Raw genomic sequence first — 18,011 nt, 5'->3', positions numbered from 1 at the left:
TGATGTACTATCACACTACCCTCAAATGAGCTACGATTGCTTTAATTCAGTTGTACGTGGATTTAAAGTGCAATATCATGCAAATATTGTACTGGTATGGCGCTTTCGAGTCTCTAGGTGTCAGTTATTGGTGGTGTGCTTACATGTCAACATTAGGCAGCAAATAGTACACAATTAAGGAAAACTGCCTTCCCATTTAATGTGCATTGTTCTGCAAAAAGTTTTAAGTAGGAGAAAGTAAAACTTAGTTTATAAAACCACCTAAACTGGGAGTATTGCCGCTACAGCTATGACACTTCAGTTTAAAAACATACGTGCATCAACAAGAAATATTTTTGCGCTAAATAAATTGCTGTCCGACTACTCACGTAATGCATAAAACTGAGGCAGTCGTAATTACAATACATTGAAGTAATATTTTGGTAGTTTTTGTTGACAATGACTCCGCAGCAAGCGATCAGATTACTTTTTATTAGTGAAGGCGCGTCAGAGCCTTGATAAGTAAACTTACAAGGAGACACGCCTAGGTCGATGAACCTTTTAGACCAGGTTCGGGGACTTCCCAGTACGAGATGTCTTTGGCATCACAAATCAATAGATCAATATCTCAACAACAATCGCAATAACTAATCAGCATGCTAATCAATAACCTTTAATGAGAGTCAATAAAGTGAACACACCATGATCTTTCAGTCATGAATAACCACACCAATTTAGTTAAGTGTTAGGATATTTATTTCCCTACTGGTTACAATCTAAAGTCATTTCTGTTAATCTGATCAGCAATTCATCTCATTAGTAACTCTTCAGATTTGCAATTAGAAACGCAATTAATCAATGCATAGAGAATATTCACTCAGTATTAACACATAATTATTAAGAAGCAACTTAGCAAAGTCTCAGTTGTGCATGGTTCAACAAAGAAAGAACTCAGTCATTTGTCTATTTGCGTCAGATTTTAGTGAACACCTTAAATAACCTCATATTAGCATCAGCATGTTGGGCTTCATGCAAAACAATTTAGCAAACACAAATTTGGAAAACATCTAACTATGGCCTCTATCAAAGAGCAGTTGGTACCTAGAAAGAAAAGGCAAACAGGCAATTACAATTTTCATCAGATAGTTACCCATCCAACGGATCAGCAAACAGCGTCAGTCTTCGTCCTCGGGACATCAGTCGTTTGCATCATCAGCAAAGAAAGGACAGGGCAAAGTATCAGTATGGCATAGCTAAGGAACAAGAACTTCCCTCATATAGAGAAGTAAGTATCAGGTAAGGAATAAGTAAAGGGTGGTTTAGAGTAACAGGGCGAACAAACGGCAAAGTCTCAAACGAAATGGCCTAAATGGCTCAGTAGAATGGCAAAGAATGGCTTGGAGTGGAATGTCCAATAAATGCCTGATTTCTCCTCGGGTCATGTGGTTAAATCAAAACTGTCTAATTTACTCCTAATTCCTCAATGGATAATCATTGGTGCATCGCCATCTCTGTCCAATAATCTTCACCAGAGTTTTACACAAACCACAGTTCTCATGTCGTTGATTGGCCCATGTTATTGACGTTTTCATCGGTTGGAATGTCAGGTAAGAAAAGTTACATTTTACGCTACAGTCACTAGTTCCATTGTTTTCTCCTACTCCAGGCAGCCTTGCACCTGTTACAAATTACACTGTTGCATTCAGCAAGAATGTCTCCTTGAGCAAGTAGGGTCCCATGAGAAAGAATTTACTACAGCTACACACATCTCTAGCTTCTGGGAAAGTACAGTTTCATGTCCTTCAGGAAAATAGCACATTGCACGTTAGAAAAAGACAGTTTAATATGAGACCAGGCAGCTAGGCACAGACCTTCGCTAAACTAAGGCCTACTGCTTAATGAACAAACTCCTAATACATAACTCCAATTTTGATATGTTAATACAAATTAAAAACATTAGTACATAATTAATTCAGCATTAATAACTTTCATTAGTCTTCGTATACATTGGTAGCCACTCCCCGTGGGCACATTTCAAACGCGTGCATTATTTCTACGTTAACACATTTTTTATGCAGCTTCATTACACAATATATTGTAAGCTTTTCATGTTAATATTAATTTTAAAAGACACACTCCAGCAATCCCTCCTCTGATGACTCTTGTCATCACACAAATCTTCCCTACTAATTTTACATACTAAAATTCCCTCATATCAATCTCTTCCCTTCTTGGTTTCCCCTTTGATCTTGCCCTGAATAATTTTTCCCTTTGTTTTTCTTCCCTCCTCCTATTATTTTTCGCCATCTTCAATTTTATTCTTTTACTAATTTTACATGCCACCCATGATCCAAATAAGCAATCTATAACAATCAATATCCCCTGTATTATTTTAGACAATATCCCATGCCAAATGTTACTAATCCAATTTCCCACTGAAGCAAATCCTTTCCCAACCTTTTTCCAAACACCTGGTTCTTTCAAATCCTTCAAGTCTGTACTATCCCTAGTCAAGTTAGTAAGCATACTTCTAATCTCATTACTATTATCTGGTATGTAGGCGCAACAATTACACCCATTGAGTAATCTACAAACTCTGCCATTTTTCACTAAAAGAATGTCTAAAGCAAGCCTGTTTTGAAGACTCATAGCCCGCTCCACAGCAAGTACAGTATCCATCAGGAGTATAGCCCCTGAAAAGTTTGTCAGCATGTTATCCTCAAAAGTAGACAACTTTTTAATCTTTATGGAGTTCATAATAACTCCCACTGAAGAAATTATCGTCCCAAATATGTCTCCTACTACACCAGCAGCAGTCTCTTTCTTATGTCTAGTACGATGTAATTCAGACAATTTTGGTAACCTTTTCAAATCGTCAAGTTGATATATCTTTGGGAAAACTATCCCCAAATAACATGTCCCATACTATCCCTTTGGAAGACGGTAATAAGCATTAAGTCCACATATATAATAAATCCCGGGGATTGCTGGATCCTGTCCATTTAACATGAACGTCCATTTACTCTGAAACAAAAACACACGCTTACATTCACTCATTCCCACAAACACATTGTCATAGTATGATTTGGTCTTGGATATGCAAAGCTTTCCTACATGTAGTGCGTCTAAAGCTAACTTCCCTTGTTCTCTAATTGCACTATAACCGTCACTACTAGCAAAGGCCCGTTGCTGTAATCCTTTCTCTAGTTTACCCTTCAATGCCCTTCTTCTCTCTTCCGTGTGATCTAAAAAGCTTTTCTCTACAGGTGTAAGCAAACATGTCAAATTATTGTGGTGTGCATAAGATGTACTAATTGTTAATGTCGCCTGAAAGAATCCTTTAACTAACTTTATGCTATAGTACTTAGCTACCCCACTCACATCCTCTATGATAGGCACATTAGAAAACACAAGATCATGATTTGAGTAAAAATATTGAATCTCTTCCTGGTTATAGAATCTTGTTAGTAACAGACTACAACGTATCCCATATGTTAATGACAGTCTGTAATAGGTAACCCCCTCTTGTACCGAAACAGGAATCTGTGTACACACAAAACAATCTTTTGCATCCATTGTGTCAACATACTCACTCAGCAAGCGATAGAAAACATCAGTGGATAGTTCCCCTTTCGAGTTATTTCCCTCATGCAAGTATCTTGTATCCAGCTCAAACCTCTCCCAGGCTGTTAGTGCAGTGGTAGTCTCAGGAATTGTAGCATTGTTAGTCCCACTTTTATCCATTAGTGTCATACTCACAACCACAACCCTAATGAATATTTATTACATGAACCTTTTTTGCAAAAGTATTTGGTTCAAGTAAACTTAAAATGTTGGGATTCAAGCCCACGGCTCAGAGAGACTGGAGCCTAAATATAGCCAGTTTAGCCCACTCAGCCACGCTACCTCACATCTACAAGCTCACAACTATAGTAACTTGGCCAAACACTGTGGACTCCCGCTGTGGTGACCTGGCTATGCAGGGTAACGCAGCATTCACCGACAGTTGAGCGAGTTACAGGTGAAAAGCAAAGTATAATAACTGTCTGCATATAATATATGTCTTTCCTTATTTATTCTTCTTCCCCATTGTATGTTTGCTCTCTGCTTTAGAAACGCGAGCTGTCATCACTGCAAGGAAACGTATCACACAGCGTTCTACTGTTTACACTCACTGAACTTTCAGCATCACAGTGACCCCTCTCGTCGCCTCTATAGTTAGACTTCAAGACAGCTGGTTTGTTTACCGATACAATTCTTGTCACCATAGGTTGTGGTTTTTTAAAATAAGAAGGCTCGGTCCCACTGTCTGGTTACCCTTATATATATACGTCACCACTTTACATAGTCTCACCTCTCGCTATGTGGATCGTAGGTGCAGAAGGCAGAGAGTGAGACACTGATGCAGACAAAATACGTTTGTGAGTTGAAAAATACTGGCAGCGGTGGGATTCGAACCCATGCCTCCAAAGAGACTGGAGCCTTAATCCAGCACCTTAGACCGCTCGGCCACACTACCCTGTGCAAGCCTGTTTCTGTAAGCTTACTGAAGTGAGATGTTCTGTTGTATAGGGGACTTGGAGAATTAGGGTGTATAGCCTGTGAAGTGATCCTAGGAAAGTCAACGCCAACAGCAGCAGGCACGTGATACATTCAGTAGGTCAGGATTGGCCCCGGGCCATGGGAGGTGTCAGGGAGCGCCAGTCCTGAGAGTCCGTAGGAAGACAACCCTTACATTGGCGTCCCGCACGCGCTGCTTCTCTTTCTTTAAGGAGAAGGAATCAAACTATCTACGTCCCTCAACTTACCAACCCTCCGCCTCAGGAAAGATTTTGTGATTCATGAGCAGAACCCGGCTGGTGCTGTTTACAGTAATGCCTAAGCACAGTACTCAACTGAGCGGTGTTTCCAAACTGAGCCGTTGTACTGCCGGAAATACCATGGGATATGTCATTTAACTTTCACATAAAATAGGGTTAACCCAGCCCTACCACATACTAAAAACTGAAGGCAGAACAATAAACCGACGAGCATGGGATTCAAACCCACGCGTGCAGAGCACAATGGATTAGCAGTCCATTGCCTTAACCACTCGGCCACCTCGCCTTCAAAACACCATGTTTCAGGAGTACAAAATATGGTAGCCAAAATGTGTTCTATTAGGTGATAGTTGTCTAAACATAATAAAGAGCATATATTTACAGATTGTTATGGTAACTTGTTGTCTTCAGCTTTGCTCTATACGACCTTGTTGTCCATCCCTACTTCAGCTTGAATTTATATGTTAAATGTAATGTAATCATGAAAATTACACTTTCCAAACGTGTTCTATCCATATGTGATGTACTATCACACTACCCTCAAATGAGCTAAGATTGCTTTAATTCAGTTGTACGTGGATTTAAAGTGCAATATCATGCAAATATTGTACTGGTATGGCGCTTTCGAGTCTCAAGGTGTCAGTTATTGGTGGTGTGCTTACATGTCAACATTAGGCAGCAAATAGTACACAATTAAGGAAAACTGCCTTCCCATTTAATGTGCATTGTTCTGCAAAAAGTTTTAAGTAGGAGAAAGTAAAACTTTATAAAACCACCTAAACTGGGAGTATTGCCGCTACAGCTATGACACTTCAGTTTAAAAACGTACGTGCATCAACAAGAAATATTTTTGCGCTAAATAAATTGCTGTCCGACTACTCACGTAATGCATAAAACTGAGGCAGTCGTAATTACAATACATTGAAGTAATATTTTGGTAGTTTTTGTTGACGATGACTCCGCAGCAAGCGATCAGATTACTTTTTATTAGTGAAGGCGCGTCAGAGCCTTGATAAGTAAACTTACAAGGAGACATTCTAGGTCGATGAACCTTTTAGACCAGGTTCGGGGACTTCCCAGTACGAGATGTCTTTTGGCATCACAAATCAATAGATCAATATCTCAACAACAATCGCAATAACTAATCAGCATGCTAATCAATAACCTTTAATGAGAGTCAATAAGGTGAACACACCATGATCTTTCAGTCATGAATAACCACACCAATTTAGTTAAGTGTTAGGATATTTATTTCCCTACTGGTTATAATCCAAAGTCATTTCTGTTAATCTCATCAGCAATTCATCTCATTAGTAACTCTTCAGATTTGCAATTAGAAATGCAATTAATCAATGCATAGAGAATATTCACTCAGTATTAACACATAATTATTAAGAAGCAACTTAGCAAAGTCTCAGTAGTGCATGGTTCAACAAAGCAAGAACTCAGTCATTTGTCTATTTGCGTCAGATTTTAGTGAACACCTTAAATAACCTCGTATTAGCATCAGGATGTTGGGCTTCATGCAAAACTATTTAGCAAACACAAATTTGGAAAACATCTAACTATGGCCTCTATCAAAGAGCAGTTGGTACCTAGAAAGAAAAGGCAAACAGACAATTACAATTTTCATCAGATAGTTACCCATCCAACGGATCAGCAAACAGCGTCAGTCTTCGTTCTCGGGACATCAGTCGTTTGCATCATCAGCAAAGAAAGGACAGGGCAAAGTATCAGTATGGCATAGCTAAGGAACAAGAACTTCCCTCATATAGAGGAGAAGTAAGTATCAGGTAAGGAATAAGTAAAGGGTGGTTTAGAGTAACAGGGCGAACAAACGGCAAAGTCTCAAACGAAATGGCCTAAATGGCTCAGTAGAATGGCAAAGAATGGCTTGGAGTGGAATGTCCAATAAATGCCTGATTTCTCCTCGGGTCATGTGGTTAAATCAAAACTGTCTAATTTACTCCTAATTCCTCAATGTATAATCATTGGTGCATCGCCATCTCTGTCCAATAATCTTCACCAGAGTTTTACACAAACCACAGTTCTCATGTCGTTGATTGGCCCATGTTATTGACGTTTTCATCGGTTGGAATGTCAGGTAAGAAAAGTTACATTTTACGCTACAGTCAGTAGTTCCATTGTTTTCTCCTACTCCTGGCAGCCTTGCACCTGTTACAAATTACACTGTTGCATTCAGCAAGAATGTCTCCTTGAGCAAGTAGGGTCCCATGAGAAAGAATTTACTACAGCTACACACATCTCTAGCTTCTGGGAAAGTACAGTTTCATGTCCTTCAGGAAAATAGCACATTGCACGTTAGAAAAAGACAGTTTAATATGAGACCAGGAAGCTAGGCACAGACCTTCGCTAAACTAAGGCCTATTGCTTAATGAACAAACTCCTAATACATAACTCCAATTTTGATATGTTAATACAAATTAAAAACATTAGTACATAATTAATTCAGCATTAATAACTTTCATTAGTCTTCGTATACATTGGTAGCCACTCCCCGTGGGCACATTTCAAACGTGTGCATTATTTCTACGTTAACACATTTTTTATGCAGCTTCATTACACAATGTATTGTAAGCTTTTCATGTTAATATTAATTTTAAAAGACACACTCCAGCAATCCCTCCTCTGATGACTCTTGTCATCACACAAATCTTCCCTACTAATTTTATATACTAAAATTCCCTCATATCAATCTCTTCCCTTCTTGGTTTCCCCTTTGATCTTGCCCTGAATAATTTTTCCCTTTGTTTTTCTTCCCTCCTCCTATTATTTTTCGCCATCTTCAATTTTATTCTTTTACTAATTTTACATGCCACCCATGATCCAAATAAGCAATCTATAACAATCAATATCCCCTGTATTATTTTAGACAATATCCCATGCCAAATGTTACTAATCCAATTTCCCACTGAAGCAAATCCTTTCCCAACCTTTTTCCAAACACCTGGTTCTTTCAAATCCTTCAAGTCCGTACTATCCCTAGTCAAGTTAGTAAGCATACTTCTAATCTCATTACTATTATCTGGTATGTAAGCGCAACAATTACACCCATTGAGCAATCTACAAACTCTGCCATTTTTCACTAAAAGAATGTCTAAAGCAAGCCTGTTTTGAAGAGTCATAGCCCCCTCCGCAGCAAGTTCAGTATCCATCAGGAGTATAGCCCCTGAAAAGTTTGTCAGCATTTTATCCTCAATAGTAGACAACTTTGGAATCTTTATGGAGTTCATAATAACTCCCACTGAAGAAATTATCGTCCCAAATATGTCTCCTACTACACCAGCAGCAGTCTCTTTCTTATGTCTAGTACAATGTAATTCAGACAATTTTGGTAACCTTTTCAAATCGTCAAGTTGATATATCTTTGGGAAAACTATCCCCAAATAACATGTCCCATACTATCCCTTTGGAAGACGGTAATAAGCATTAAGTCCACATATATAATAAATCCCGGGGATTGCTGGATCCTGTCCATTTAACATGAACGTCCATTTACTCTGAAACAAAAACACACGCTTACATTCACTCATTCCCACAAACACATTGTCATAGTATGATTTGGTCTTGGATATGCAAAGCTTTCCTACATGTAGTGCATCTAAAGCTAACTTCCCTTGTTCTCTAATTGCACTATAACCGTCACTACTAGCAAAGGCCCGTTGCTGTAATCCTTTCTCTAGTTTACCCTTCAATGCCCTTCTTCTCTCTTCCGTGTGATCTAAAAAGCTTTTCTCTACAGGTGTAAGCAAACATGTCAAATTATTGTGGTGTGCATAAGATGTACTAATTGTTAATGTCGCCTGAAAGAATCCTTTAACTAACTTTATGCTGTAGTACTTAGCTACCCCACTCACATCCTCTATGATAAGCACATTAGAAAACACAAGATCATGATTTGAGTAAAAATATTGAATCTCTTCCTGGTTATAGAATCTTGTTAGTAACAGACTACTACGTATCCCATATGTTAATGACAGTCTATGATAGGTAACCCCCTCTTGTACCGAAACAGGAATCTGTGTACACACAAAACAATCTTTTGCATCCATTGTGTCAACATACTCACTCAGCAAGCGATAGAAAACATCAGTGGATAGTTCCCCTTTCGAGTTAGTTCCCTCATGCAAGTATCTTGTATCCAGCTCAAACCTCTCCCAGGCTGTTAGTGCAGTGGTAGTCTCAGGAATTGTAGCATTGTTAGTCCCACTTTTATCCATTAGTGTCATACTCACAACCACGACCCTAATGAATATTTATTACATGAACCTTTTTTGCAAAAGTATTTGGTTCAAGTAAACTTAAAGTGTTGGGATTCAAGCCCACGGCTCCAGAGAGACTGGAGCCTAAATCTAGCCAGTTTAGCCTGCTCAGCCATGCTACCTCACATCTACAAGCTCACAACTATAGTAACTTGGCCAAACACTGTGGACACCCGCTGTGGTGACCTGGCTATGCCGGGTAACGCAGCATTCACCGACAGTTGAGCGAGTTACAGGTGAAAAGCAAAGTATAATAACTGTCTGCATATAATTTATGTCTTTCCTTATTTATTCTTCTTCCCCATTGTATGTTTGCTCTCTGCTTTAGAAACGCGAGCTGTCATCACTGCAAGGAAACGTATCACACAGCGTTCTACTGTTTACACTCACTGAACTTTCAGCATCACAGTGACCCCTCTCGTCGCCTCTATAGTTAGACTTCAAGACTGCTGGTTTGTTTACCGATACAATTCTTGTCACCTTAGGTTGTGGTTTTTTAAAATAAGAAGGCTCGGTCCCACTGTCTGACTACCCTTATATATATACGTCACTACTTTACATAGTCTCACCTCTCGCTATGTGGATCTTAGGTGCAGAAGGCAGAGAGTGAGACACTGATGCAGACAAAATACGTTTGTGAGTTGAAAAATACTGGCAGCGGTGGGATTCGAACCCATGCCTCCAAAGAGACTGGAGCCTTAATCCAGCACCTTAGACCGCTCGGCCACACTACCCTGTGCAAACCTGTTTCTGTAAGCTTTCTGAAGTGAGATGTTCTGTTGTATAGGGGAGTTGGAGAATAAGGGTGTATAGCCTGTGAAGTGATCCTAGGAAAGTCAACGTCAACAGCAGCAGGCACGTGATACATTCAGTAGGTCAGGATTGGCCCCGGGCCATGGGAGGTGTCAGGGAGCGCCAGTCCTGAGAGTCCGTAGGAAGACAACCCTTACATTGGCGTCCCGCACGCGCTGCTTCTCTTTCTTTAAGGATAAGGAATCAAACTATCTATGTCCCTCAACTTACCAACCCTCCGCCTCAGGAAAGATTTTGTGATTCATAAGCAGAGCACGGCTGGCGCTGTTTACAGTAATGCCTAAGCACAGTACTCAACTGAGCGGTGTTTCCAAACTGAGCCGTTGTACTGCCGGAAATACCATGGGATATGTCATTTAACTTTCACATAAAATAGGGTTAACCCAGCCCTACCACATACTAAAAACTACAGATGGAACAATAAACCGACGAAGATGGGATTCGAACCCACGCGTGCAGAGCACAATGGATTAGCAGTCCATCGCCTTAACCACTCGGCCACCTCGTCCTTATAACACCAAGTTTCAGGAGTACAAAATATGGTAGCCAAAATGTGTTCTATTAGGTGATAGTTGTCTAAACATAATAAAGAGCACATATTTAGGCCCATATTTATACTTTTTGACGCTAAACTGCGCTAACGCAATTTAGCGTCAAAAAGTTTTGCGCCGGCTAACGCCATTCTGAAGCGCCATGCGGGCGCCGTATTTATTGAATGGCGTTAGCCGGCGCAAGCAGACCGGCGCTGCCTGGTGTGCGCGAGAAAAACCACGTACACCAGGCAGCGCCGGCGTAGGGGGAAAATGGCGCATGGGCGTCTTAAAATGGGGCAAGTCAGATTACGTCGAAAAAATCATCGTAACCCGACTTGCGCCATTTATTTTCGACGCCCATCCCCCATCAACATGACTCCTATCATTGTAAAGATAGGAGTCATGCCCCCTTGCCCAATGGCCATGCCCAGGGGACTTCTGTCCCCTGGGCATGGTCATTGGGCATAGTGGCATGTAGGGGGGCACAAATCAGGCCCCCCTATGCCACAAAAAAAAAAATAATAATACTTACCTGAACTTACCTTAATGTCCATGGGATGGGTCCCTCCGTCCTTGGGTGTCCTCCTGGGGTGGGCAAGGGTGGCAGGGGGGGTCCCTGGGGGCAGGGGAGGGCACTCTGGGCTCATTTTGAGCCCACTTGTCCCTTAACGCCATCCCTGACCCAGGCGTTAAAAAGCGGCGCAAAAGCGCCGTTTTCGGCCACGCCCACTCCCGGGCGTCATTTTTGCCCGGGAGTATAAATACCACGTAAAGGCCTGGGAGTCATTTTTTAAGACGGGAACGCCTCCCTTGCATATCATTAACGCAAGGAAGGGGTTCACGCTAAAAAATGACGCACACTCCGGGCACTTTGGCGCCCGAAGCGTCTAACGCCAGAGTATAAATATGGCGTTAGTTGGCGTTAGTTTAGCGTCGAATTTGCGTCGAAAAAAACGACGCAAATTCGGCGCAACCAGAGTATAAATACGGCCCTTACAGATTGTTATGGTAACTTGTTGTCTTCAGCTTTGCTCTATACGACCTTGTTGTCCATCCCTACTTCAGCTTGAATTTATATGTTAAATGTAATGTAATCATGAAAATTACACTTTCCAAACATGTTCTATCCATATGTGATGAACTATCACACTACCCTCAAATGAGCTAAGATTGCTTTAATTCAGTTGTACGTGGATTTAAAGTGCAATATCATACAAATATTGTACTGGTATGGCGCTTTCGAGTCTCTAGGTGTCAGTTATTGGTGGTGTGCTTACATGTCAACATTAGGCAGCAAATAGTACACAATTAAGGAAAACTGCCTTCCCATTTAATGTGCATTGTTCTGCAAAAAGTTTTAAGTAGGAGAAAGTAAAACTTAGTTTATAAAACCACCTAAACTGGGAGTATTGCCGCTACAGCTATGACACTTCAGTTTAAAAACGTACGTGCATCAACAAGAAATATTTTTGCGCTAAATAAATTGCTGTCCGACTACTCACGTAATGCATAAAACTGAGGCAGTCGTAATTACAATACATTGAAGTAATATTTTGGTAGTTTTTGTTGACGATGACTCCGCAGCAAGCGATCAGATTACTTTTTATTAGTGAAGGCGCGTCAGAGCCTTGATAAGTAAACTTACAAGGAGACACGCCTAGGTCGATGAACCTTTTAGACCAGGTTCGGGGACTTCGCAGTACGAGATGTCTTTTGGCATCACAAATCAATAGATCAATATCTCAACAACAATCGCAATAACTAATCAGCATGCTAATCAATACCCTTTAATGAGAGTCAATAAAGTGAACACACCATGATCTTTCAGTCATGAATAACCACACCAATTTAGTTAAGTGTTAGGATATTTATTTCCCTACTGGTTACAAACTAAAGTCATTTCTGTTAATCTCATCAGCAATTCATCTCATTAGTAACTCTTCAGATTTGCAATTAGAAACGCAATTAATCAATGCATAGAGAATATTCACTCAGTATTAATACATAATTATTAAGAAGCAACTTAGCAAAGTCTCAGTAGTGCATGGTTCAACAAAGCAAGAACTCAGTCATTTGACTATTTGTGGCAGATTTTAGTGAACACCTTAAATAACCTCGTATTAGCATCAGCATGTTGGGCTTCATGCAAAACAATTTAGCAAACACAAATTTGGAAAACATCTAATTATGGCCTCTATCAAAGAGCAGTTGGTACCTAGAAAGAAAAGGCAAAGAGACAATTGCAATTTTCATCAGATAGTTACCCATCCAACCGATCAGCAAACAGCGTCAGTCTTCGTCCTCGAGACATCAGTCGTTTGCATCATCAGCAAAGAAAGGACAGGGCAAAGTATCAGTATGGCATAGCTAAGGAACAAGAACTTCCCTCATATAGAGGAGAAGTAAGTATCAGGTAAGGAATAAGTAAAGGGTGGTTTAGAGTAACAGGGTGAACAAACGGCAAAGTCTCAAACAAAATGGCCTAAATGGCTCAGTAGAATGGCAAAGAATGGCTTGGAGTGGAATGTCCAATAAATGCCTGATTTCTCCTCGGGTCATGTGGTTAAATCAAAACTGTCTAATTTACTCCTAATTCCTCAATGGATAATCATTGGTGCATCGCCATCTCTGTCCAATAATCTTCACCAGAGTTTTACACAAACCACAGTTCTCATGTCGTTGATTGGCCCATGTTATTCACGTTTTCATCGGTTGGAATGTCAGGTAAGAAAAGTTACATTTTACGCTACAGTCAGTAGTTCCATTGTTTTCTCCTACTCCAGGCAGCCTTGCACCTGTTACAAATTACACTGTTGCATTCAGCAAGAATGTCTCCTTGAGCAAGTAGGGTCCCATGAGAAATAATTTACTACAGCTACACACATCTCTAGCTTCTGGGAAAGTACAGTTTCATGTCCTTCAGGAAAATAGCACATTGCACGTTAGAAAAAGACAGTTTAATATGAGACCAGGCAGCTAGGCACAGACCTTCGCTAAACTAAGGCCTACTGCTTAATGAACAAACTCCTAATACATAACTCCAATTTTGATATGTTAATACAAATTAAAAACATTAGTACATAATTAATTCAGCATTAATAACTTTCATTAGTCTTCGTATACATTGGTAGCCACTCCCCGTGGGCACATTTCAAACGTGTGCATTATTTCTACGTTAACACATTTTTTATGCAGCTTCATTACACAATATAATGTAAGCTTTTCATGTTAATATTAATTTTAAAAGACACACTCCAGCAATCCCTCCTCTGATGACTCTTGTCATCACACAAATCTTCCCTACTAATTTTTCATACTAAAATTCTCTCATATCAATCTCTTCCCTTCTTGGTTTCCCCTTTGATCTTGCCCTGAATAATTTTTCCCTTTGTTTTTCTTCCCTCCTCCTATTATTTTTCGCCATCTTCAATTTTATTCTTTTACTAATTTTACATGCCACCCATGATCCAAATAAGCAATCTATAACAATCAATATCCCCTGTATTATTTTAGACAATATACCATGCCAAATGTTACTAATCCAATTTCCCACTGAAGCAAATCCTTTCCCAACCTTTTTCCAAACACCTGGTTCTTTCAAATCCTTCAAGTCTGTACTATCCCTAGTCAAGTTAGTAAGCATACTTCTAATCTCATTACTATTATCTGGTATGTAAGCGCAACAATTACACCCATTGAGCAATCTACAAACTCTGCCATTTTTCACTAAAAGAATGTCTAAAGCAAGCCTGTTTTGAAGAGTCATAGCCCCCTCCGCAGCAAGTTCAGTATCCATCAGGAGTATAGCCCCTGAAAAGTTTGTCAGCATGTTATCCTCAATAGTAGACAACTTTTGAATCTTTATGGAGTTCATAATAACTCCCACTGAAGAAATTATCGTCCCAAATATGTCTCCTACTACACCAGCAGCAGTCTCTTTCTTATGTCGAGTACGATGTAATTCAGACAATTTTGGTAACCTTTTCAAATCGTCAAGTTGATATATCTTTGGGAAAACTATCCCCAAATAACATGTCCCATACTATCCCTTTGGAAGACGGTAATAAGCATTAAGTCCACATATATAATAAATCCCGGGGATTGCTGGATCCTGTCCATTTAACATGAACGTCCATTTACTCTGAAACAAAAACACACGCTTATATTCACTCATTCCCACAAACACATTGTCATAGTATGATTTGGTCTTGGATATGCAAAGCTTTCCTACATGTAGTGCGTCTAAAGCTAACTTCCCTTGTTCTCTAATTGCACTATAACCGTCACTACTAGCAAAGGCCCGTTGCTGTAATCCTTTCTCTAGTTTACCCTTCAATGCCCTTCTTCTCTCTTCCGTGTGATCTAAAAAGCTTTTCTCTACAGGTGTAAGCAAACATGTCAAATTATTGTGGTGTGCATAAGATGTACTAATTGTTAATGTCGCCTGAAAGAATCCTTTAACTAACTTTATGCTATAGTACTTAGCTACCCCACTCACATCCTCTATGATAGGCACATTAGAAAACACAAGATCATGATATGAGTAAAAATATTGAATCTCTTCCTGGTTATAGAATCTTGTTAGTAACAGACTACAACGTATCCCATATGTTAATGACAGTCTATGATAGGTAACCCCCTCTTGTACCGAAACAGGAATCTGTGTACACACAAAACAATCTTTTGCATCCATTGTGTCAACATACTCACTCAGCAAGCGATAGAAAACATCAGTGGATAGTTCCCCTTTCGAGTTAGTTCCCTCATGCAAGTATCTTGTATCCAGCTCAAACCTCTCCCAGGCTGTTAGTGCAGTGGTAGTCTCAGGAATTGTAGCATTGTTAGTCCCACTTTTATCCATTAGTGTCATACTCACAACCACGACCCTAATGAATATTTATTACATGAACCTTTTTTGCAAAAGTATTTGGTTCAAGTAAACTTAAAGTGTTGGGATTCAAGCCCACGGCTCCAGAGAGACTGGAGCCTAAATCTAGCCAGTTTAGCCTGCTCAGCCATGCTACCTCACATCTACAAGCTCACAACTATAGTAACTTGGCCAAACACTGTGGACACCCGCTGTGGTGACCTGGCTATGCAGGGTAACGCAGCATTCACCGACAGTTGAGCGAGTTACAGGTGAAAAGCAAAGTATAATAACTGTCTGCATATAATATATGTCTTTCCTTATTTATTCTTCTTCCCCATTGTATGTTTGCTCTCTGCTTTAGAAACGCGAGCTGTCATCACTGCAAGGAAACGTATCACACAGCGTTCTACTGTTTACACTCACTGAACTTTCAGCATCACAGTGACCCCTCTCGTCGCCTCTATAGTTAGACTTCAAGACAGCTGGTTTGTTTACCGATACAATTCTTGTCACCTTAGGTTGTGGTTTGTTAAAATAAGAAGGCTTGGTCCCACTGTCTGGCTACCCTTATATATATACGTCACCACTTTACATAGTCTCACCTCTCGCTATGTGGATCGTAGGTGCAGAAGGCAGAGAGTGAGACACTGATGCAGACAAAATATGTTTGTGAGTTGAAAAACACAGGCAGCGGTGGGATTCGAACCCACGCCTCCAAAGAGACTGGAGCCTTAATCCAGCGCCTTAGACCGCTCAGCCACACTACCCTGTGCAAACCTGTTTCTGTAAGCTTTCTGAAGTGAGATGTTCTGTTGTATAGGGGAGTTGGAGAATAAGGGTGTATAGCCTGTGAAGTGATCCTAGGAAAGTCAACGCCAACAGCAGCAGGCACGTGATAAATTCAGTAGGTCAGGATTGGCCCCGGGCCATGGGAGGTGTCAGTGAGCGCGAGTCCTGAGAGTCCGTAGGAAGACAACCCTTACATTGGCGTCCCGCACGCGCTGCTTCTCTTTCTTTAAGTATAAGGAATCAAACTATCTACGTCCCTCAACTTACCAACCCTCCGCCTCAGGAAAGATTTTGTGATTCATGAGCAGAACCCAGCTGGCGCTGTTTCCAGTAATGCCTAAGCACAGTACTCAACTGAGCGGTGTTTAGAAACTGAGCCGTTGTACTGCCGGAAATACCATGGGATATGTCATTTAACTTTCACATAAAATAGGGTTAACCCAGCCCTACCACATACTAAAAACGGAACAATAAACCGTCGAGGATGGGATTCGAACCCACGCGTGCAGAGCACAATGGATTAGCAGTCCATCGCCTTAACCACTCGGCCACCTCGTCTTCAAAACACCATGTTTCAGGAGTACAAAATATGGTAGCCAAAATGTGTTCTATTAGGTGATAGTTGTCTAAACATAATAAAGAGCACATATTTACAGATTGTTATGGTAACTTGTTGTCTTCAGCTTTGCTCTATACGACCTTGTTGTCCATCCCTACTTCAGCTTGAATTTATATGTTAAATGTAATGTAATCATGAAAATTACACTTTCCAAACATGTTCTATCCATATGTGATGTACTATCACACTACCCTCAAATGAGCTAAGATTGCTTTAATTCAGTTGTACGTGGATTTAAAGTGCAATATCATACAAATATTGTACTGGTATGGCGCTTTCAAGTCTCTAGGTGTCAGTTATTGGTGGTCTGCTTACATGTCAACATTAGGCAGCAAATAGTACACAATTAAGGAAAACTGCCTTCCCATTTAATGTGCATTGTTCTGCAAAAAGTTTTAAGTAGGAGAAAGTAAAACTTAGTTTATAAAACCACCTAAACTGGGACTATTGCTGCTACAGCTATGACACTTCAGATTAAAAACGTACGTGCATCAACAAGAAATATTTTTGCGCTAAATAAATTGCTGTCCGACTACTCACGTAATGCATAAAACTGAGGCAGTCGTAATTACAATACATTGAAGTAATATTTTGGTAGTTTTTGTTGACGATGACTCCGCAGCAAGCGATCAGATTACTTTTTATTAGTGAAGGCGCGTCAGAGCCTTGATAAGTAAACTTACAAGGAGACACGCCTAGGTCGATGAACCTTTTAGACCAGATTCGGGGACCTCCCAGTACGAGATGTCTTTTGGCATCGCAAATCAATAGATCAATATCTCAACAACAATCGCAATAACTAATCAGCATGCTAATCAATAACCTTTAATGAGAGTCAATAAAGTGAACACACCATGATCTTTCAGTCATGAATAACCACACCAATTTAGTTAAGTGTTAGGATATTTATTTCCCTACTGGTTACAATCTAAAGTCATTTCTGTTAATCTCATCAGCAATTCATCTCATTAGTAACTCTTCAGATTTGCAATTAGAAACGCAATTAATCAATGCATAGAGAATATTCACTCAGTATTAACACATAATTATTAAGAAGCAACTTAGCAAAGTCTCAGTAGTGCATGGTTCAACAAAGCAAGAACTCAGTCATTTGTCTATTTGCGTCAGATTTTAGTGAACACCTTAAATAACCTCGTATTAGCATCAGCATGTTGGGCTTCATGCAAAACTATTTAGCAAACACAAATTTGGAAAACATCTAACTATGGCCTCTATCAAAGAGCAGTTGGTACCTAGAAAGAAAAGGCAAACAGACAATTACAATTTTCATCAGATAGTTACCCA

The 18,011-nt window shown here is 40.1% G+C and overlaps 6 non-coding genes across 6 annotated transcripts; all 6 read right to left on the bottom strand.

The window, feature by feature from the left end:
- Positions 1 to 4,416: 4,416 nt before the first annotated feature.
- TRNAL-AAG (transfer RNA leucine (anticodon AAG)) lies at positions 4,417 to 4,498 on the bottom strand. Its single transcript has one exon. It is a non-coding gene; the product is annotated as a tRNA-Leu (tRNA).
- Positions 4,499 to 5,003: 505 nt separating this feature from the next.
- TRNAS-GCU (transfer RNA serine (anticodon GCU)) lies at positions 5,004 to 5,085 on the bottom strand. Its single transcript has one exon. It is a non-coding gene; the product is annotated as a tRNA-Ser (tRNA).
- Positions 5,086 to 9,734: 4,649 nt separating this feature from the next.
- On the bottom strand, positions 9,735 to 9,816 carry TRNAL-AAG (transfer RNA leucine (anticodon AAG)). Its single transcript has one exon. It is a non-coding gene; the product is annotated as a tRNA-Leu (tRNA).
- Positions 9,817 to 10,321: 505 nt separating this feature from the next.
- Positions 10,322 to 10,403, bottom strand: TRNAS-GCU (transfer RNA serine (anticodon GCU)). The gene has a single exon. It is a non-coding gene; the product is annotated as a tRNA-Ser (tRNA).
- A 5,580-nt stretch (positions 10,404 to 15,983) lies between these two features.
- On the bottom strand, positions 15,984 to 16,065 carry TRNAL-AAG (transfer RNA leucine (anticodon AAG)). Its single transcript has one exon. It is a non-coding gene; the product is annotated as a tRNA-Leu (tRNA).
- A 498-nt stretch (positions 16,066 to 16,563) lies between these two features.
- On the bottom strand, positions 16,564 to 16,645 carry TRNAS-GCU (transfer RNA serine (anticodon GCU)). Its single transcript has one exon. It is a non-coding gene; the product is annotated as a tRNA-Ser (tRNA).
- Between the last annotated feature and the right edge of the window lie 1,366 nt (positions 16,646 to 18,011).

Source organism: Pleurodeles waltl, chromosome 12, assembly GCF_031143425.1.
Source record: "Pleurodeles waltl isolate 20211129_DDA chromosome 12, aPleWal1.hap1.20221129, whole genome shotgun sequence".
NCBI classification, from domain to species: Eukaryota; Metazoa; Chordata; class Amphibia; order Caudata; family Salamandridae; genus Pleurodeles; species Pleurodeles waltl.
This window is presented reverse-complemented; position numbering and strand designations above follow the sequence as displayed.